Genomic DNA, 22,426 nt, shown 5'->3' on the forward strand with positions numbered 1-22,426 from the left:
AGTTCTTAGCCATGTTATCCTATGGGAGGTGGATAACATGGCTAAGAGGATTAGCTCGGTAATGCATGAATATCGCTGAGTTTTCAGCGATATTAATGCATTGCGGTCGGTTTTTATCGTATTTGCGATAAACTTTGATAATAGCAAGGTTTATCTGCGATAATTTCTGACGGTAAAAAAATCTTTGCAATGCATCGTTAGGGATAAATATCGCTTAACTTTGGTAATATGCCCCAACGTCTGTTAACGTTCGATTCGAAGGAAATCAGGAAGTGTTGAAAAACATTGTCTGCGCCATCTTGTCTTTTTTCAAATGCCACACTTTTGTCGTGCACGGCAGCCATTTTAGATGCCTTGACCAGACCCACTCTGTGCACGCTGTCGATCCTTAGCATGGCTCCCCACCCTCGCAAGCATCTCCCCCAGGCAGTGGTCACCCCCGCTCTCTGTCTTATGCATGGGTAATAAACCTCCCCCCATCTGCGCTGCTCTTTCCTGAGAATCACACCCTGTGCCCGCCCGACACCTCCCTTTCGCCCTATTCACTACTGCACCCTCTGACACTCCTTTTCCTCTGTGTCCGATTGTCCAGGCTGGTCCTAGGGTATCAGCTAGCCCTGCAGATGTAGTTTATGGCCACAGCTGTAAAGATTCACCCCTCTTCAAAGGAGTTATAGTAGATCAAGGCCCACACTCGATGAGATCCGTCACAGCAGAAGCGTTGCTATTATCTGAAAACCATCCTGTATTGTGATTGGGGAGGGGACCGAGCGTGAAGCGGAAGATTCCAGGGATGACTCTTTGTACATCAAAGTTTTTACAATTATGTGTCACATTAAAAATATATAGCACTCCGACAAAGTAGTAAGATTATAAAACTTTAATAATTTATAAATATATACAAGAAAACAAAAATAGTAATAACATATAAACATTTTTAGGGAAAAACAACGAAGTAGCGGTCGGCTGTGCGAATAGTCCCAACGCAGTACAACGTCCAGATTTCCGGCGTGGGGCGGGTCATCAGTAGCAAACTGTTGTGCGAATAGTTCCAAGGCAGCAGAACGCGCTGAAATCTAGATGACACGAAAGTGATGTCTAGTAAGTTGCCACCCAGCAAATAACGGCGTGGGGCGTCGCGGGGGGTGGGTCTTCAGTAGCAAACTGTTGTGCGAATAGTTCCAAGGCAGCAGAACGATGGCACCAAGGTGATGTCCAGTAAGTTGCCGCACTGGTTTTGGTATCCTACAATGCTGCTCCGAATAACGGCGTGGGGCGCCCCGGGGGAGGCGGCGTGAACGGGCCTCTCCAGGTGGAGTGTCATCTGTTGTAGTGGGGCGCCCCTTTACCGTTTCAGTTGCCATTCCGTCCGTTTTTGGTCCACTGTGTCAAAAGCCGCAATTCAGCTGAGTTGCGCCCACTCTTGCGGTGCAGCGATAGGCGGCTGTCACAGGACTCTCAAAATGGCGGCAGGCTCTTTCCTTTTTGGGCCTGGTCCACTGAAATGGCCCTGGGACACCTTGGAAATCGGACGCTTGTCTGCTAGGTCTTGGACCCCATTCTCGAAAGCGTCCCCTCCGCCTTGAGAATTCATCAAAAGTTTTGGGGGCCCGACTCCTGCAGGCTTCTGGTGGGGAGCGGCTGCCATGATTGCTCGCGGAATGACTACGACGGAGCTACGAGATGGTGGTGCTCTCATGCTGACGCCAGCTTCAGTCTGAAACATCCAGAAACAAGGTGGGGCTTTCATCGTTTGGAAAAAAAAAAAGTTTTCATCCAATGAAAAGTGTTGTTTTTAGGTCATATGATCAAGCCTTCCATCATTAGGAAACCAAAAGTAAAATGAACCAATGAAAAGTTTTATAAACAAGTCACATGACCTGTTATGCGGCATAGGGTATAAAATGCGGAGAAAATACGTTGGCACGTGAGGCGGCGTCAGTAGCGGACCGATGTGCGAATAGGCCGAAGGCAGCACAACGCGCCAAGATCCGGATGGCACCGAGGTGGTGTCCAGCAAGTTGCAGCACTGGTGTGGCCATCCTACAATGTTGAAAGTCGGCGTGGGGCGCCCCGTTGGCCTGTGAGTTTGCGTCAGTAGCGGACCGATGTGCGAATAGGCCGAAGGCAGCACAACGCGCCAAGATCCGGATGGCACCGAGGTGGTGTCTAGTAAGTTGCCGCACTGGTGTGGCCATCCTACAATGCTGAAAGTCGGCGTGGGGCGCCCTGTTGGCCTGTGAGATGGTGTCAGTAGCGGACTGATGTGCGAATGGGGCCAAAGGCAGCGCAACAATATTTTCTGACGAGAAGACACCACAAGGCGCTGAGATGCCAAGATCCGGATGGCACCGAGGTGATGTCTAAGTTGCGGACTGATGTGCGAATGGGGCCAAAGGTAGCGTAACAATATTTTCTGTATGGAAGATACCACTAGGCGTTGAGATGCCAAGATTCGGATGGCACCGAGGTGATGTCTAGCAAGTTGGTGTGGTCATCCTACAATGCTGAAACTCGGCGTGGGTCGCCCCATTAGCCTGTGAGATGGCGTCAGTAGCGGACCGATGTGCGAATAGGCCGAAGGCAGCACAACGCGCCAAGATCCGGATGTCACAGTGGTGGTTTCATAGTTGAGAGGCACTTCATCTGCAGTGGGGCGCCGAGATCCGGATGGCACCGAGGTGATGTCTAGCAAGTTGCTGTACTGGTGTGGTCATCCTACAATGCTGAAAGTCGGCGTGGGGCGCCCCATTAGCCTGTGAGATGGCGTCAGTAGCGGACTGATGTGCGAATAGGCCGAAGGCAGCACAACGCGCCAAGATCCGGATGGCACCGAGGTGGTGTCCAGCAACTTGCCGCACTGGTGTGGCCATCCTACAATGCTGCGCCGAAAGTCGGCGTGGGGCGCCCCGTTGGCCTGTGAGTTCGCGTCAGTCAGTGGGGGCTGTTTGAGGATCTGACTGCATTGGAAAGCAATGTGATGCTGTGCGTCGCCCCCAAGATGGAGGTTCCTCGGCTGCAGTGGGGCGCCCCTTGGTGTTTCACTCGCTATGCAGCTGAGTTGCGTGCGCACTTGTGGCGAATAGGCCGAAGGCAGCACAACGCGCCGAGATCTGGATGGCACCGAGGTGGTGTCCAGCAATTTGCCGCACTGGTGTGGCCATCCTACAATGCTGCGCCGAAAGTCGGCGTGGGGTGCCCCGTTGGCCTGTGAGGTGGCGTCAGTAGCGGACCGATGTGTGAATAGGCCGGAAGCAGCACAAGGCGCCAAGATCCGGATGGCACCGAGGTGGTGTCATAGTTGAGAGTTCTGAGCAGCGCTTGTAACACTGTCTGAAGCTTATTTGCACCTGCTGCAGCTTCACTATTGCCCTGGTGTGGCCTAAGATCGCCCATGACATAGGCGGCCACCTCCCGGGGTCCGGCGGAACTTTTTTCCTTTTCCTTTCTGCATCTTGTCCCAAATTCGTTTGACCTGAAGACACGACCAGGTCCCTGAATGTGTGCAGGGGGACGCTATTGATTGAATCAAAATGGCGGCTTCACACAAAGCTGACTCAAGCGTTTTCTGGTGGTTTCATAGTTGAGAGGCACTTCATCTGCAGTGGGGCGCCGAGATCCGGATGGCACCGAGGTGATGTCTAGCAAGTTGCTGTACTTGTGTGGTCATCCTACAATGCTGAAACTCGGCGTGGGTCGCCCCATTAGCCTGTGAGATAGCTGTTCTTTGGATTTGGGCCTGGTCCACTAAAATGGCCCTGGGACACCTAAGAACTCGAACGCTCGATTTTTTTTTCCTTTCCTGTACATGCAAAAAAAGGTAAATGCCCGGTATGTTACACGCTTCATCTGCCACGATGAACTCTCCAGAGGAAACGAAAAAATATATAGTTGTGGTAACTATACCATGCATCGTCATATGGAGAGGTGGCACCAATTAATTATAGTGCTGCATAAAAGAGAGATTTGGAGGAGAACCCCTGACCTGCTAGTACATTCATCAAAGAAGTGGCACTGAGAGCTTCAGAGGCAAGGGAAACGGTCCCAAATATTTAGAAGAACTTTGGAAAGATTAAAATGACATGTTAGATTGTGGTAAATTAATTTCATGTGGGCAGATGAGTGTTACTCTAATAAATACAGCATATGAACATCATCATAGTCGATGGTTGGTAGAGACATTTTGACTATATCCTGGACCTGCCCGTCCTCGCCCAAAATGGCGCCGGAATAAATGGGACTCGTAACTCCTTGTTGTGTACTGGTTGCAGAACCTTGAAATCACGAGATACGTATGCAGTTTTGAAGCACATGGCGGGCGGGGACGAGAATTGATTGAATATTTCGACATCCCTATTGATATTAAGTTCTGATGTGTTATTGATTACTGTACTGTTGAAAGTTCGAATTAACGTCACCCATGGTACTTGCCCGCAAATGTATATCTAGATAATTTTATTGTAACTGGCCCTGTCGTATTTTAATTATAAAATGTACGTCCACCGATTCCATAACTGTTAGACACCTTAGTTCTTGCAACCTAATGGCCCGTCCGTTACGTTCCTCTACAGTGTAAATGTCTACTCATCACATACGATTACAGTTTGCTCCGTGGCCGGCCCACGTGGTTATAGGCTCGTATTTGTATAATGAAATTTTCACAATAAAGGTTTTTAAAAGAAAACATGGTAGTAGTATATACATTGGTAAAGTTTGTAATAATAGTCACTGTTTTAGAATCATTAAAAGGCAAGTGAAATAAAGCAGACCAATTACATGAAGGGTAAAAGGTATAATACGAAGGAACGCAGTAAAGATAAATGGTCAAGGGCTGTTGTGTTTTCTATTCCTGCAACATAAAGTGATCGATAAGAATCTCATATTCAGGCGTATCGGCGACTAAGACAGCAGGTCGACCCTCTTTTGCTCAACGGCTCCATCATGGGACGAAGAAACGCTCTTTTTCTCGAAAAAAGAATATATTTTACTTGCAGGACAGTTGTAAAATTTCCGGGAAAGTACATTAGCCTGGAACATTATAACATATATTTAAGAAAAAATAATGTTCGGAAGTAATGAAAAGCGTAATTTTTAGGTCATATGAGCAAGCCTTTCATCATTACAATAAGAAAAGTAAAATGAACCAATGAAAAGTTTTATTAACAAGTCACATGACTTGTTATGCTTACGTTACGCGCTGCGCGCCCCGGATGACTTCCGGATGCGCTAACGCGGCGCGTCATATGACGCATTACGCGACAACGCAGGTCCAGAATATAGTCAAAATGTCTCCACCAACCAGCGGTCGGAACACAACCCCTTTCAGCAGGCTAAATAGTTCTGTTAAATGAGAACAGAAGGGACAGGCAACAAGAACCATCAGTGAAAGAGGGGAGGGCTAGTTCTTCTCTACCGGGTTACATTGGGGCGCTACCGGAACTGATCGAATTGGTAGTCTACAGTGTTTCTGGATGTTTCAGACTGAAGCTGGGGTTAGCATGAGAGCAGCATCATTTCGTAGCTCCGTCGTGGCCATTCCGCAACCAATCATGGCAGCCGCTCTTTATCGTTATTTTGGGCGGGGTGGGTGGCGGAGCCGAGCTGTTTTGCAGCCATCATTGTGTGGAGTTCAGTTCATCTCACTAGTTTTGTATTTGTCATGAGGGGTTGTTCCTAATGTTTCTATTTTAGCGAGGTCAAAAAGAGATCCCATTAGTGGCCTACTGATTTTGCTCGATTCCTTTTCTTTTTTTTTACACGATTTTTCGTTATCTGCAAAGACTAAACAGAGTATTGCGACTCTGTGTTTGTTTGTAAATAGAGAATGAACCAAAGAGAACTAATTCTAAAACAGTAAATACTTGGATAACAATCAATCAAATGGAGAGAGAAGCAGGCACGACGGATTACAACGGGGGCAAAGGCCTGCGTTAACTACCTTTCACTATCTGCAAAGAGAGAGTACTCCTAATAGAAATGAGGGGGGGGGCACCATTCAAAGCAGATCAGTGTGCATAAACACGAAAATGTTTTCACTTACCACGTACTTGACATTCGACAGCTTATGATATTTGCTATTAAAAAACCATTGAAATTCACTGAAAAAACCATAGGTTATAGACCATATATAGTTAGGAATTAGCATTTACAAAACCTTGAAAATTCACTGAAAAAACCATAGGTTATAGACCATATATAGTTAGGAATTAGCATTTAAAAAACCTTATTTTACTCACACAAAACCATTGAAATTACATATATAGTTAGTTGCACTAACTATATATCGCGCACCTGCAATCCACTGCTGATGATGTCACATATTACATCATTCATGACATGGTCAGTGACATCACTGATGACATCACTGATGACATCTCAAATGACATCACTGATGACATCACTGATGACAACATCCAGTGACTGTATGTTTCTGTAAAGTTAAAATGTGTCTTACATATTGAAGAATGAGTGGAAGTATAAGTGTCTGGACAAAGGATTTAGTAGGTGCATGACTGAATGCATGAGTGAGTGATTAAATGTGTCTCACTGAGTGCATGGGTTAGTGACTAAAGTGTCTTAATTTGTGCATCATTATGTCTGTTGTTCTGTAAACTGCTGCATGTTTTGATCAGTAGCTATATAATTAACTATATGGGTTACTGATTGATTGTCCAAGTATTTGTATGGGAGACTGAGTGTGTGTGTGGCTGGCTGGGAGGTGTGTGACTCTGTGCAGATCAATGTGTACTTGTATCAATGATTGTATAACAAGGTAAGTATGTGTTAGTATATGTTTGAAAATGTAAGGTGCTCTATGTTTAACTGTATAGACAAGAAAATGGAAGTGTCATTGATTCTTTACAGGACTGACTAGGTGTGTGAGTAACTCCATGGATGAGTGGCAGACTGTGAGTGTCTGTATAGGTGTATGAGTGCATATGATAGTGTTGTAAAGATGAGTGATTGTATGTATGAATGATAGTATGGGTGAATGAGTGAAGGTGTGTGTAGACGTAGGAATCAGTGAGTGCGTATGTAGTAACTAGTATTGGTGTGTCAATGGTTTCAAAAATTATATTCTGTATTTAACACTGGGTGAAACAGAGGTTATATTAAAATGTGAGGAGATGCATTGTATTGTCATATGAATGATATCATCAGTGATGTGGTCATTGATGTCAAATGAGATGTCATCAGTGATGTCATCAGTGATGTCATTTGAGATGTCATCAGTGATGTCATCAGTGATGTCACTGACCATGTCATGAATGATGTAATATGTGACATCATCAGCAGTGGATTGCAGGTGCGCGATATATAGTTAGTGCAACTAACTATATATGTAATTTCAATGGTTTTGTGTGAGTAAAATAAGGTTTTTTAAATGCTAATTCCTAACTATATATGGTCTATAACCTATGGTTTTTTCAGTGAATTTTCAAGGTTTTGTAAATGCTAATTCCTAACTATATATGGTCTATAACCTATGGTTTTTTCAGTGAATATATATATATATATATATATATAAAAATATATATATTGATAGTTAGAAAGATAGCCAGATAGACAGATCGATAGATAGATATTTATTTCAATGAAATAATTTCTTGATAAAACTGATTGTTTTGGGCTAGGAATTTCTGTATTGTAATATTTAGGAAAAAAGATTACTTATCCTAACGAAAAGCAGCAAATCTGCCAATTACAATACTGTGAATTGATCGAGGGTATGCCTTAACCCCAAGGAGGTGAGCACTGTTTAACTGATGCCAATAAGTCCTCGTTAGTATAGTGGTCAGTATCCCCGCCTGTCACGCGGGAGACCGGGGTTCATTTCCCCGACAGGGAGGCGATTACTTTTATTCACACAATTAAATAAAATGATGTACTTTCTAACATTGTAAAATATATCTGTCATTATCCTTGCCTATTCCGATTGAGAAAAAAGGTTGAATTCACCGATGGACAAAATGCTTACTGATGTGTTAACTGAAATTCAGAATATGCTCTGAATATTTCAATATGCACAGGCGTACCATCAAAAACACTATACATCTGCAATCTCTTGGAAAATGAGATGAAGCAGTGGTGAATCCTAGGCTGCTGTTCCACTCGATTGGCACAATTTACAAGTAGAATGACTGCTTTTGGTTAGTAGTGACCCCTGGTGGCTAATAGTTATAAGCTGCAAATGGTAAAGTGAGCTGATTATATAGATATATATATATAAATATATATATTGATAGTTAGAAAGATAGCCAGATATACAGATCGATAGATAGATATTTATTTCAATGAAATAATTTCTTGATAAAACTGATTGTTTTTGGCTAGGAATTTCTGTATTGTAATATTTAGGAAAAAAGATGACTTGTCCTAACCAAAAGCAGCAAATCTGCCTATTACAATACTGTGAATTGATCGAGGGTATGCCTTAACCCCAAGGAGGTGAGCACTCTTTAACAGATGCCAAAAGGTCCTCGTTAGTATAGTGGTCAGTATCCCCGCCTGTCACGCGGGAGACCGGGGTTCAATTCCCCGACGGGGAGGCGATTTCTTTTATTCACACAATTAAATAAAATGATGTACTTTCTAACATTGTAAAATATATCTGTCATTATCCTTGCCTATTCCGATTGAGAAAAAAGGTTGAATTCATTGATGGCCAAAATGCTTACTGATGTGTTAACTGAAATTCAGAATATGCTCTGAATATTTCAATATGCACAGGCGTACCATCAAAAACACTTTACATCTGCATTCTCTTGGAAAATGAGATGAAGCAGTGGTGAATCCTAGGCTGCTGTTCCACTCGATTGGCACAATTTACAAGTAGAATGACTGCATTTGGTTAGTAGTGACCCCTGGTGGCTAATAGTTATAAGCTGCAAATGGTAAAGTGAGCTGATTTCATATATATATATATATATATATATATATATATATATATATATATATATATATATATATATATATATATATGAATATATATATTGATAGTTAGAAAGATAGACAGATAGACAGATCGATAGATAGATATTTATTTCAATGAAATAATTTCTTGATAAAACTGATTGTTTTTGGCTAGGAATTTCTGTATTGTAATATTTAGGAAAAAAGATTACTTGTCCTAACCAAAAGCAGCAAATCTGCCTATTACAATACTGTGAATTGATCGAGGGTATGCCTTAACCCCAAGGAGGTGAGCACTGTTTAACTGATGCCAATAAGTCCTCGTTAGTATAGTGGTCAGTATCCCCGCCTGTCACGCGGGAGACCGGGGTTCAATTCCCAGACGGGGAGGCGATTCCTTTTATTCACACAATTAAATAAAATGATGTACTTTCTAACATTGTAAAATATATCTGTCATTATCCTTGCCTATTCCGATAGAGAAAAAAGGTTGAATTCACTGATGGCCAAAATGCTTACTGATGTGTTAACTGAAATTCATAATATGCTCTGAATATTTCAATATGCACAGGCGTACCATCAAAAACACTTTACATCTGCATTCTCTTGGAAAATGAGATGAAGCAGTGGTGAATCCTAGGCTGCTGTTCCACTCGATTGGCACAATTTACAAGTAGAATGACTGCTTTTGGTTAGTAGTGACCCCTGGTGGCTAATAGTTATAAGCTGCAAATGGTAAAGTGAGCTGAATATATAGATATATATATATAAATATATATATTGATAGTTAGAAACATAGCCAGATAGACAGATCGATAGATAGATATTTATTTCAATGAAATAATTTCTTGATAAAACTGATTGTTTTGGGCTAGGAATTTCTGTATTGTACTATTTAGGAAAAAAGATTACTTGTCCTAATGAAAAGCAGCAATTCTGCCAATTACAATACTGTGAATTGATCGAGGGTATGCCTTAACCCCAAGGAGGTGAGCACTGTTTAACTCATGCCAATAAGTCCTCGTTAGTATAGTGGTCAGTATCCCCGCCTGTCACGCGGGAGACCGTGGTTCATTTCCCCGACGGGGAGGCGATTCCTTTTATTCACACAATTAAATAAAATGATGTACTTTCTAACATTGTAAAATATATCTGTCATTATCCTTGCCTATTCCGATTGAGAAAAAAGGTTGAATTCACCGATGGACAAAATGCTTACTGATGTGTTAACTGAAATTCAGAATATGCTCTGAATATTTCAATATGCACAGGCGTACCATCAAAAACACTTTACATCTGCATTCTCTTGGAAAATGAGATGAAGCAGTGGTGAATCCTAGGCTGCTGTTCCACTCGATTGGCACAATTTACAAGTAGAATGACTACTTTTGGTTAGTAGTGACCCCTGGTGGCTAATAGTTATAAGCTGCAAATGGTAAAGTGAGCTGATTATATAGATATATATATATAAATATATATATATTGATAATTAGAAAGATAGCCAGATATACAGATCGATAGATAGATATTTATTTCAATGAAATAATTTCTTGATAAAACTGATTGTTTTTGGCTAGGAATTTCTGTATTGTAATATTTAGGAAAAAAGATGACTTGTCCTAACCAAAAGCAGCAAATCTGCCTATTACAATACTGTGAATTGATCGAGGGTATGCCTTAACCCCAAGGAGGTGAGCACTCTTTAACAGATGCCAATAAGTCCTCGTTAGTATAGTGGTCAGTATCCCCGCCTGTCAAGCGGGAGACCTGGGTTCAATTCCCCGACGGGGAGGCGATTTCTTTTATTCACACAATTAAATAAAATGATGTACTTTCTAACATTGTAAAATATATCTGTCATTATCCTTGCCTATTCCGATTGAGAAAAAAGGTTGAATTCAGTGATGGCCAAAATGCTTACTGATGTGTTAACTGAAATTCAGAATATGCTCTGAATATTTCAATATGCACAGGCGTACCATCAAAAACACTTTACATCTGCATTCTCTTGGAAAATGAGATGAAGCAGTGGTGAATCCTAGGCTGCTGTTCCACTCGATTGGCACAATTTACAAGTAGAATGACTGCATTTGGTTAGTAGTGACCCCTGGTGGCTAATAGTTATAAGCTGCAAATGGTAAAGTGAGCTGATTTCATATATATATATATATATATATATATATATATATATATATATATATATATATTGATAGTTAGAAAGATAGCCAGATAGACAGATCGATAGATAGATATTTATTTCAATGAAATAATTTCTTGATAAAACTGATTGTTTTTGGCTAGGAATTTCTGTATTATAATATTTAGGAAAAAAGATTACTTGTCCTAACCAAAAGCAGCAAATCTGCCTAATACAATACTGTGAATTGATCGAGGGTATGCCTTAACCCCAAGGAGGTGAGCACTGTTTAACTGATGCCAATAAGTCCTTGTTAGTATAGTGGTCAGTATCCCCGCCTGTCACGCGGGAGACCGGGGTTCAATTCCCAGACGGGGAGGCGATTCCTTTTATTCACACAATTAAATAAAATGATGAACTTTCTAACATTGTAAAATATATCTGTCATTATCCTTGCCTATTCCGATAGAGAAAAAAGGTTGAATTCACTGATGGCCAAAATGCTTACTGATGTGTTAACTGAAATTCATAATATGCTCTGAATATTTCAATATGCACAGGCGTACCATCAAAAACACTTTACATCTGCATTCTCTTGGAAAATGAGATGAAGCAGTGGTGAATCCTAGGCTGCTGTTCCACTCGATTGGCACAATTTACAAGTAGAATGACTGCTTTTGGTTAGTAGTGACCCCTGGTGGCTAATAGTTATAAGCTGCAAATGGTAAAGTGAGCTGAATATATAGATATATATATATAAATATATATATTGATAGTTAGAAAGATAGCCAGATAGACAGATCGATAGATAGATATTTATTTCAATGAAATAATTTCTTGATAAAACTGATTGTTTTGGGCTAGGAATTTCTGTATTGTACTATTTAGGAAAAAAGATTACTTGTCCTAATGAAAAGCAGCAATTCTGCCAATTACAATACTGTGAATTGATCGAGGGTATGCCTTAACCCCAAGGAGGTGAGCACTGTTTAACTCATGCCAATAAGTCCTCGTTAGTATAGTGGTCAGTATCCCCGCCTGTCACGCGGGAGACCGTGGTTCATTTCCCCGACGGGGAGGCGATTCCTTTTATTCACACAATTAAATAAAATGATGTACTTTCTAACATTGTAAAATATATCTGTCATTATCCTTGCCTATTCCGATTGAGAAAAAAGGTTGAATTCACCGATGGACAAAATGCTTACTGATGTGTTAACTGAAATTCAGAATATGCTCTGAATATTTCAATATGCACAGGCGTACCATCAAAAACACTTTACATCTGCATTCTCTTGGAAAATGAGATGAAGCAGTGGTGAATCCTAGGCTGCTGTTCCACTCGATTGGCACAATTTACAAGTAGAATGACTGCTTTTGGTTAGTAGTGACCCCTGGTGGCTAATAGTTATAAGCTGCAAATGGTAAAGTGAGCTGATTATATAGATATATATATATAAATATATATATATTGATAATTAGAAAGATAGCCAGATATACAGATCGATAGATAGATATTTATTTCAATGAAATAATTTCTTGATAAAACTGATTGTTTTTGGCTAGGAATTTCTGTATTGTAATATTTAGGAAAAAAGATGACTTGTCCTAACCAAAAGCAGCAAATCTGTCTATTACAATACTGTGAATTGATCGAGGGTATGCCTTAACCCCAAGGAGGTGAGCACTCTTTAACAGATGCCAATAAGTCCTCGTTAGTATAGTGGTCAGTATCCCCGCCTGTCAAGCGGGAGACCCGGGTTCAATTCCCCGACGGGGAGGCGATTTCTTTTATTCACACAATTAAATAAAATGATGTACTTTCTAACATTGTAAAATATATCTGTCATTATCCTTGCCTATTCCGATTTAGAAAAAAGGTTGAATTCAGTGATGGCCAAAATGCTTACTGATGTGTTAACTGAAATTCAGAATATGCTCTGAATATTTCAATATGCACAGGCGTACCATCAAAAACACTTTACATCTGCATTCTCTTGGAAAATGAGATGAAGCAGTGGTGAATCCTAGGCTGCTGTTCCACTCGATTGGCACAATTTACAAGTAGAATGACTGCATTTGGTTAGTAGTGACCCCTGGTGGCTAATAGTTATAAGCTGCAAATGGTAAAGTGAGCTGATTTCATATATATATATATATATATATATAAATATATATATTGATAGTTAGAAAGATAGCCAGATAGACAGATCGATAGATAGATATTTATTACAATGAAATAATTTCTTGATAAAACGGATTGTTTTTGGCTAGGAATTTCTGTATTGTAATATTTAGGAAAAAAGATTACTTGTCCTAACCAAAAGCAGCAAATCTGCCTATTACAATACTGTGAATTGATAGAGGGTATGCCTTAACCCCAAGGAGGTGAGCACTGTTTAACTGATGCCAATAAGTCCTCGTTAGTATAGTGGTCAGTATCCCCGCCTGTCACGCGGGAGACCGGGGTTCAATTCCCAGACGGGGAGGCGATTCCTTTTATTCACACAAATAAATAAAATGATGTACTTTCTAACATTGTAAAATATATCTGTCATTATCCTTGCCTATTCCGATAGAGAAAAAAGGTTGAATTCACTGATGGCCAAAATGCTTACTGATGTGTTAACTGAAATTCATAATATGCTCTGAATATTTCAATATGCACAGGCGTACCATCAAAAACACTTTACATCTGCATTCTCTTGGAAAATGAGATGAAGCAGTGGTGAATCCTAGGCTGCTGTTCCACTCGATTGGCACAATTTACAAGTAGAATGACTGCTTTTGGTTAGTAGTGACCCCTGGTGGCTAATAGTTATAAGCTGCAAATGGTAAAGTGAGCTGAATATATAGATATATATATATAAATATATATATTGATAGTTAGAAAGATAGCCAGATAGACAGATCGATAGATAGATATTTATTTCAATGAAATAATTTCTTGATAAAACTGATTGTTTTGGGCTAGGAATTTCTGTATTGTAATATTTAGGAAAAAAGATTACTTGTCCTAATGAAAAGCAGCAAATCTGCCAATTACAATACTGTGAATTGATCGAGGGTATGCCTTAACCCCAAGGAGGTGAGCACTGTTTAACTCATGCCAATAAGTCCTCGTTAGTATAGTGGTCAGTATCCCCGCCTGTCACGCGGGAGACCGGGGTTCATTTCCCCGACGGGGAGGCGATTCCTTTTATTCACACAATTAAATAAAATGATGTACTTTCTAACATTGTAAAATATATCTGTCATTATCCTTGCCTATTCCGATTGAGAAAAAAGGTTGAATTCACCGATGGACAAAATGCTTACTGATGTGTTAACTGAAATTCAGAATATGCTCTGAATATTTCAATATGCACAGGCGTACCATCAAAAACACTTTAAATCTGCATTCTCTTGGAAAATGAGATGAAGCAGTGGTGAATCCTAGGCTGCTGTTCCACTCGATTGGCACAATTTACAAGTAGAATGACTGCTTTTGGTTAGTAGTGACCCCTGGTGGCTAATAGTTATAAGCTGCAAATGGTAAAGTGAGCTGATTATATAGATATATATATATAAATATATATATATTGATAATTAGAAAGATAGCCAGATATACAGATCGATAGATAGATATTTATTTCAATGAAATAATTCCTTGATAAAACTGATTGTTTTTGGCTAGGAATTTCTGTATTGTAATATTTAGGAAAAAAGATGACTTGTCCTAACCAAAAGCAGCAAATCTGCCTATTACAATACTGTGAATTGATCGAGGGTATGCCTTAACCCCAAGGAGGTGAGCACTCTTTAACAGATGCCAATAAGTCCTCGTTAGTATAGTGGTCAGTATCCCCGCCTGTCACGCGGGAGACCCGGGTTCAATTCCCCGACGGGGAGGCGATTTCTTTTATTCACACAATTAAATAAAATGATGTACTTTCTAACATTGTAAAATATATCTGTCATTATCCTTGCCTATTCCGATTTAGAAAAAAGGTTGAATTCAGTGATGGCCAAAATGCTTACTGATGTGTTAACTGAAATTCAGAATATGCTCTGAATATTTCAATATGCACAGGCGTACCATCAAAAACACTTTACATCTGCATTCTCTTGGAAAATGAGATGAAGCAGTGGTGAATCCTAGGCTGCTGTTCCACTCGATTGGCACAATTTACAAGTAGAATGACTGCATTTGGTTAGTAGTGACCCCTGGTGGCTAATAGTTATAGGCTGCAAGTGGTAAAGTGAGCTGATTTTATATATATATATATATATATATATATATATATATATATATATATATATATATATATATATATATATATATATATATATATAAATATATATATTGATAGTTAGAAAGATAGCCAGATAGACAGATCGATAGATAGATATTTATTTCAATGAAATAATTTCTTGATAAAACTGATTGTTTTGGGCTAGGAATTTCTGTATTGTAATATTTAGGAAAAAAGATTACTTGTCCTAACGAAAAGCAGCAAATCTGCCAATTACAATACTGTGAATTGATCGAGGGTATGCCTTAACCCCAAGGAGGTGAGCACAGTTTAACTGATGCCAATAAGTCCTCGTTAGTATAGTGGTCAGTATCCCCGCCTGTCATGCGGGAGACCGGGGTTCATTTCCCCGACGGGGAGGCGATTCCTTTTATTCACACAATTAAATAAAATGATGTACTTTCTAACATTGTAAAATATATCTGTCATTATCCTTGCCTATTCCGATTGAGAAAAAAGGTTGAATTCACCGATGGACAAAATGCTTACTGATGTGTTAACTGAAATTCAGAATATGCTCTGAATATTTCAATATGCACAGGCGTACCATCAAAAACACTTTACATCTGCATTCTCTTGGAAAATGAGATGAAGCAGTGGTGAATCCTAGGCTGCTGTTCCACTCGATTGGCACAATTTACAAGTAGAATGACTGCTTTTGGTTAGTAGTGACCCCTGGTGGCTAATAGGTATAAGCTGCAAATGGTAAAGTGAGCTGATTATATAGATATATATATATATAAATATATATATTGATAGTTAGAAAGATAGCCAGATATACAGATCGATAGATAGATATTTATTTCAATGAAATAATTTCTTGATAAAACTGATTGTTTTTGGCTAGGAATTTCTGTATTGTAATATTTAGGAAAAAAGATGACTTGTCCTAACCAAAAGCAGCAAATCTGCCTATTACAATACTGTGAATTGATCGAGGGTATGCCTTAACCCCAAGGAGGTGAGCACTCTTTAACAGATGCCAATAAGTCCTCGTTAGTATAGTGGTCAGTATCCCCGCCTGTCACGCGGGAGACCGGGGGTCAATTCCCCGACGAGAGGCGATTTCTTTTATTCACACAATTAAATAAAATGATGTACTTTCTAACATTGTAAAATATATCTGTCATTATCCTTGCCTATTCCGATTGAGAAAAAAGGTTGAATTCAGTGATGGCCAAAATGCTTACTGATGTGTTAACTGAAATTCAGAATATGCTCTGAATATTTCAATATGCACAGGCGTACCATCAAAAACACTTTACATCTGCATTCTCTTGGAAAATGAGATGAAGCAGTGGTGAATCCTAGGCTGCTGTTCCACTCGATTGGCACAATTTACAAGTAGAATGACTGCATTTGGTTAGTAGTGACCCCTGGTGGCTAATAGTTATAAGCTGCAAATGGTAAAGTGAGCTGATTTATATATATATATATATATATATATATATATATATATATATATATATATATATATATAAATATATATATTGATAGTTAGAAAGATAGACAGATCGATAGATAGATATTTATTTCAATGAAATAATTTCTTGATAAAACTGATTGTTTTTGGCTAGGAATTTCTGTATTGTAATATTTAGGAAAAAAGATTACTTGTCCTAACGAAAAGAAGCAAATCTGCCAATTACAATACTGTGAATTGATCGAGGGTATGCCTTAACCCCAAGGAGGTGAGCACTGTTTAAGTGATGCCAATAAGTCCTCGTTAGTATAGTGGTCAGTATCCCCGCCTGTCACGCGGGAGACCCGGGTTCAATTCCCCGACGGGGAGGCGATTCCTTTTATTCACACAATTAAATAAAATGATGTACTTTCTAACATTGTAAAATATATCTGTCATTATCCTTGCCTATTCCAATTGAGAAAAAAGGTTGAATTCACCGATGGACAAAATGCTTACTGATGTGTTAACTGAAATTCAGAATATGCTCTGAATATTTCAATATGCTCAGGCGTACCATCAAAAACACTTTACATCTGCATTCTCTTGGAAAATGAGATGAAGCAGTGGTGAATCCTAGGCTGCTGTTCCACTCGATTGGCACAATTTACAAGTAGAATGACTGCTTTTGGTTAGTAGTGACCCCTGGTGGCTAATAGTTATAAGCTGCAAATGGTAAAGTGAGCTGATTATATAGATATATATATATAAATATATATATTGATAGTTAGAAAGATAGCCAGATAGACAGATCGATAGATAGATATTTATTTCAATGAAATAATTTCTTGATAAAACTGATTGTTTTTGGCTAGGAATTTCTGTATTGTAATATTTAGGAAAAAAGATGACTTGTCCTAACCAAAAGCAGCAAATCTGCCTATTACAATACTGTGAATTGATCGAGGGTATGCCTTAACCCCAAGGAGGTGAGCACTCTTTAACAGATGCCAATAAGTCCTCGTTAGTATAGTGGTAAGTATCCCCGCCTGTCACGCGGGAGACCGGGGTTCAATTCCCCGACGGGGAGGTGATTCCTTTTATTCACACAATTAAATAAAATGATGTACTTTCTAACATTGTAAAATATATCTGTCATTATCCTTGCCTATTCCGATTGAGAAAAAAGGTTGAATTCAGTGATGGCCAAAATGCTTACTGATGTGTTAACTGAAATTCAGAATATGCTCTGAATATTTCAATATGCACAGGCGTACCATCAAAAACACTTTACATCTGCATTCTCTTGGAAAATGAGATGAAGCAGTGGTGAATCCTAGGCTGCTGTTCCACTCGATTGGCACAATTTACAAGTAGAATGACTGCATTTGGTTAGTAGTGACCCCTGGTGGCTAATAGTTATAAGCTGCAAATGGTAAAGTGAGCTGATTTAATATATATATATATATATATATATATATATATATATATATATATATATATATATATATATATATATATATATATATATATATATATATATATATATATATATATATATATATATAAATATATATATTGATAGTTAGAAAGATAGCCAGATAGACAGATCGATAGATAGATATTTATTTCAATGAAATAATTTCTTGATAAAACTGATTGTTTTTGGCTAGGAATTTCTGTATTGTAATATTTAGGAAAAAAGATGACTTGTCCTAACCAAAAGCAGCAAATTTGCCTATTACAATACTGTGAATTGATCAAGGGTATGCCTTAACCCCAAGGAGGTGAGCACTCTTTAACTTATGCCAATAAGTCCTCGTTAGTATAGTGGTCTGTATCCCCGCCTGTCACGCGGGAGACCGGGGTTCAATTCCCCGACGGGGAGGCGATTCCTTTTATTCACACAATTAAATAAAATGATGTACTTTCTAACATTGTAAAGTATATCTGTCATTATCCTTTCCTATTCCGATTGAGAAAAAAGGTTGAATTCACCGATGGACAAAATGCTTACTGATGTGTTAACTGAAATTCATAATATGCTCTGAATATTTCAATATGCACAGGCGTACCATCAAACTTAGTTTACATCTGCATTCTCTTGGAAAATGAGATGAAGCAGTGGTGAATCCTAGGCTGCTGTTCCACTCGATTGGCACAATTTACAAGTAGAATGACTGCTTTTGGTTAGTAGTGACCCCTGGTGGCTAATAGTTATAAGCTGCAAGTGGTAAAGTGAGCTGATTTTATATATATATATATATATATATATATATATATATATATATATATATATATATATATATATATATAAATATATATATTGATAGTTAGAAAGATAGCCAGATAGACAGATCGATAGATAGATATTTATTTCAATGAAATAATTTCTTGATAAAACTGATTGTTTTGGGCTAGGAATTTCTGTATTGTAATATTTAGGAAAAAAGATTACTTGTCCTAACGAAAAGCAGCAAATCTGCCAATTACAATACTGTGAATTGATCGAGGGTATGCCTTAACCCCAAGGAGGTGAGCACTGTTTAACTGATGCCAATAAGTCCTCGTTAGTATAGTGGTCAGTATCCCCGCCTGTCACGCGGGAGACCGGGGTTCATTTCCCCGACGGGGAGGCGATTCCTTTTATTCACACAATTAAATAAAATGATGTACTTTCTAACATTGTAAAATATATCTGTCATTATCCTTGCCTATTCCGATTGAGAAAAAAGGTTGAATTCACCGATGGACAAAATGCTTACTGATGTGTTAACTGAAATTCAGAATATGCTCTGAATATTTCAATATGCACAGGCGTACCATCAAAAACACTTTACATCTGCATTCTCTTGGAAAATGAGATGAAGCAGTGGTGAATCCTAGGCTGCTGTTCCACTCGATTGGCACAATTTACAAGTAGAATGACTGCTTTTGGTTAGTCGTGACCCCTGGTGGCTAATAGTTATAAGCTGCAAATGGTAAAGTGAGCTGATTTTATATATATATATATTCACAGAAAAAACCATAGGTTATAGACCATATATAGTTAGGAATTAGCATTTACAAAACCTTGAAAATTCACTGAAAAAACCATAGGTTATAGACCATATATAGTTAGGAACTAGCATTTAAAAAACCTTATTTTACTCACACAAAACCATTGAAATTCCATATATAGTTAGTTGCACTAACTATATATCGCGCACCCGCAATCCACTGCTGATGATGTCACATATTACATCATTCATGACATGGTCAGTGACATCACTGATGACATCACTGATGACATCTCAAATGACATCACTGATGACATCACTGATGACATCTCATTTGACATCACTGATGACATCACTGATGACATCTCATTTGACATCATTCTTGTGCTAATACGATAAACCTCTTCAGACTCTAATATAACCTTAGATACACTCAGTGTATACAGACACTCACACACTGTCACTCATCCATGGAGTTACTCACACACCTAGTCAGTCATGCAAAGAAACAATCTCACCTCCATTTCCTCAACTATACAGTTATACACACCTTACTTATTGAAACATATACTAACACATATTTACTCTCTTATACAATCCCTGATACAAGTTCACAATGATCCATACAGCCACTCACACATTCAGTGGCTCTCATGCACAGTTATTTATATATGCCAACTCTCACATGTACTGTGTTTTACATATGTACTTACTATGACATGTAGCATTGAGATATCCATTCACTCATCAATACACTCATGCACACAGTCAACCGCCCATGTAGCTTTTTCCACATGCACTCTTGAACTCATACACCTAGTGAATCAACTGCTCACACATCTATGCACAGAGTCACACACCTCCCAGCCACCCCCACACAAACTCAATCTCCCATAGAAATACTTGGGCAACCAATTAATAACACATATAGCCTCTCGTATAGCTAATGATCAACACATGCAGCAGTTTACATCACAACAGACATAATGATGCACAAATTAAGACAGTTTAGTCACTAACCCATGCATTCAGTGAGACACATTTAATCACTCACTCATACAGTCAGTCACGCACCTACTAAATCCTTCATCCAGACACTTATACATCCACTCATTCTTCAATATCTAAGACATATTTTAACTTTACAGAAACATACAGTCACTGGATGTTGTCATCAGTGATGTCATTTGAGATGTCATCAGTGATGTCATCAGTGATGTCACTGACCATGTCATGAATGATGTAATATGTGACATCATCAGCAGTGGATTGCGGGTGCGCGATATATAGTTAGTGCAACTAACTATATATGGAATTTCAATGGTTTTGTGTGAGTAAAATAAGGTTTTTTAAATGCTAGTTCCTAACTATATATGGTCTATAACCTATGGTTTTTTCAGTGAATTTTCAAGGTTTTGTAAATGCTAATTCCTAACTATATATGGTCTATAACCTATGGTTTTTTCTGTGAATTTCATTGGTTTTTTAACAGCTAATATCTGTAGCTGTAAAATGTATTCTTCTTTAAATCCAAAAATATATTTTATATGTTTATGAATAATTTTTTTTTTAAATATTTTTTTTTCTTCGTTCCCGGTACGCGAACCGGAAGCGAACCAAATTTTTTTTTTTTTTAAAAAAGAACAGTAAGTATAAGGGAAGGAAACAGACAGTTATGTTAAAAGAAAGACAGCTATAGGGGAGTAAACTAGAGATACTATTACCCGTAATCCACTGCTGATGATGTCACATATTACATCATTCATGACATGCTCAGTGACATCATCAGCAGAGGATTGCGGGTAACAGTATCCCTAGTTTATTCCCTATAGCTGTGTTTCTTTTAACATAACTGTCTGTTTCCTTCCCTTATACTTACTGTTCTTTTAAAAAAAAATGTTTTAGATCCGTCAGAAACAGTGAAAGTAATGAAATTTAAAAGACTACGTAGAATATGAGCACTGTATGCAACAACTTTGACACTGACAGAAGCCTCACCTTCTCCATGCCTCCTACACAGTTCTACATGTACATCATAAATGCAAACAGAACAGAATTAATTATACATGTTAAATGGTTTATTTTTGCTGTTCTCAGAATGTATCAAATTTCACTAAAACAGTGACTTGAAGGTATTCATCATATAACAGCGGGGAAAAAAAAACACAATCAAAATGATTGTGTTTAAAAAACCCATACATTACAAATCAGAATTCAGAACTCCTTAAAGTTAACTTACTTTCCATGACGGCCAAGGATGTCCTATGAACAGCTTACACTCTGTTGTGCTGTTATTACTTTCAACCCGCCACTTTCTGAAAGAAAACCTCCATCGTTTTCAAAAACATGTTACATACAATAAATGACTTCTCGCTCTCTACCACACGATTCCACAAGGCCAAATCGTGTCAGAGCCATGTATAACTCTTGGATTTCTTGTAAGCCAATCCCGTCTTTTCGCATTTCCGCAACTTTCAGAATTAAAATGTTGAAGATCATTTACACAATCCTGGACTAGTAATATCTTCCCCTTCTTGCTCAATCATGTTCTACATTTCCGATCACACTGATACTGCTTACTATGAAGCAGACTTACACTACCTTTATGACTAGTACAATTATTTAATTCTCTACATCACTTTTAATCACAAAGCAATGTAAAACAGTAGACAGCATTGCA

At 38.6% G+C, this 22,426-nt stretch overlaps 5 non-coding genes across 5 annotated transcripts; all 5 read left to right on the forward strand.

The window, feature by feature from the left end:
• Positions 1-8,477: 8,477 nt before the first annotated feature.
• Positions 8,478-8,549, forward strand: TRNAD-GUC (transfer RNA aspartic acid (anticodon GUC)). Its single transcript has one exon. It is a non-coding gene; the product is annotated as a tRNA-Asp (tRNA).
• A 2,084-nt stretch (positions 8,550-10,633) lies between these two features.
• On the forward strand, positions 10,634-10,705 carry TRNAD-GUC (transfer RNA aspartic acid (anticodon GUC)). The gene has a single exon. It is a non-coding gene; the product is annotated as a tRNA-Asp (tRNA).
• Positions 10,706-12,759: 2,054 nt separating this feature from the next.
• TRNAD-GUC (transfer RNA aspartic acid (anticodon GUC)) lies at positions 12,760-12,831 on the forward strand. The gene has a single exon. It is a non-coding gene; the product is annotated as a tRNA-Asp (tRNA).
• Positions 12,832-17,765: 4,934 nt separating this feature from the next.
• On the forward strand, positions 17,766-17,837 carry TRNAD-GUC (transfer RNA aspartic acid (anticodon GUC)). The gene has a single exon. It is a non-coding gene; the product is annotated as a tRNA-Asp (tRNA).
• Positions 17,838-18,563: 726 nt separating this feature from the next.
• On the forward strand, positions 18,564-18,635 carry TRNAD-GUC (transfer RNA aspartic acid (anticodon GUC)). The gene has a single exon. It is a non-coding gene; the product is annotated as a tRNA-Asp (tRNA).
• The last annotated feature ends 3,791 nt before the right edge of the window (positions 18,636-22,426 follow it).

The sequence above is a fragment of the Lissotriton helveticus genome, chromosome 1_2 (genome assembly GCF_964261635.1).
Source record: "Lissotriton helveticus chromosome 1_2, aLisHel1.1, whole genome shotgun sequence".
NCBI lineage: Eukaryota > Metazoa > Chordata > Amphibia > Caudata > Salamandridae > Lissotriton > Lissotriton helveticus.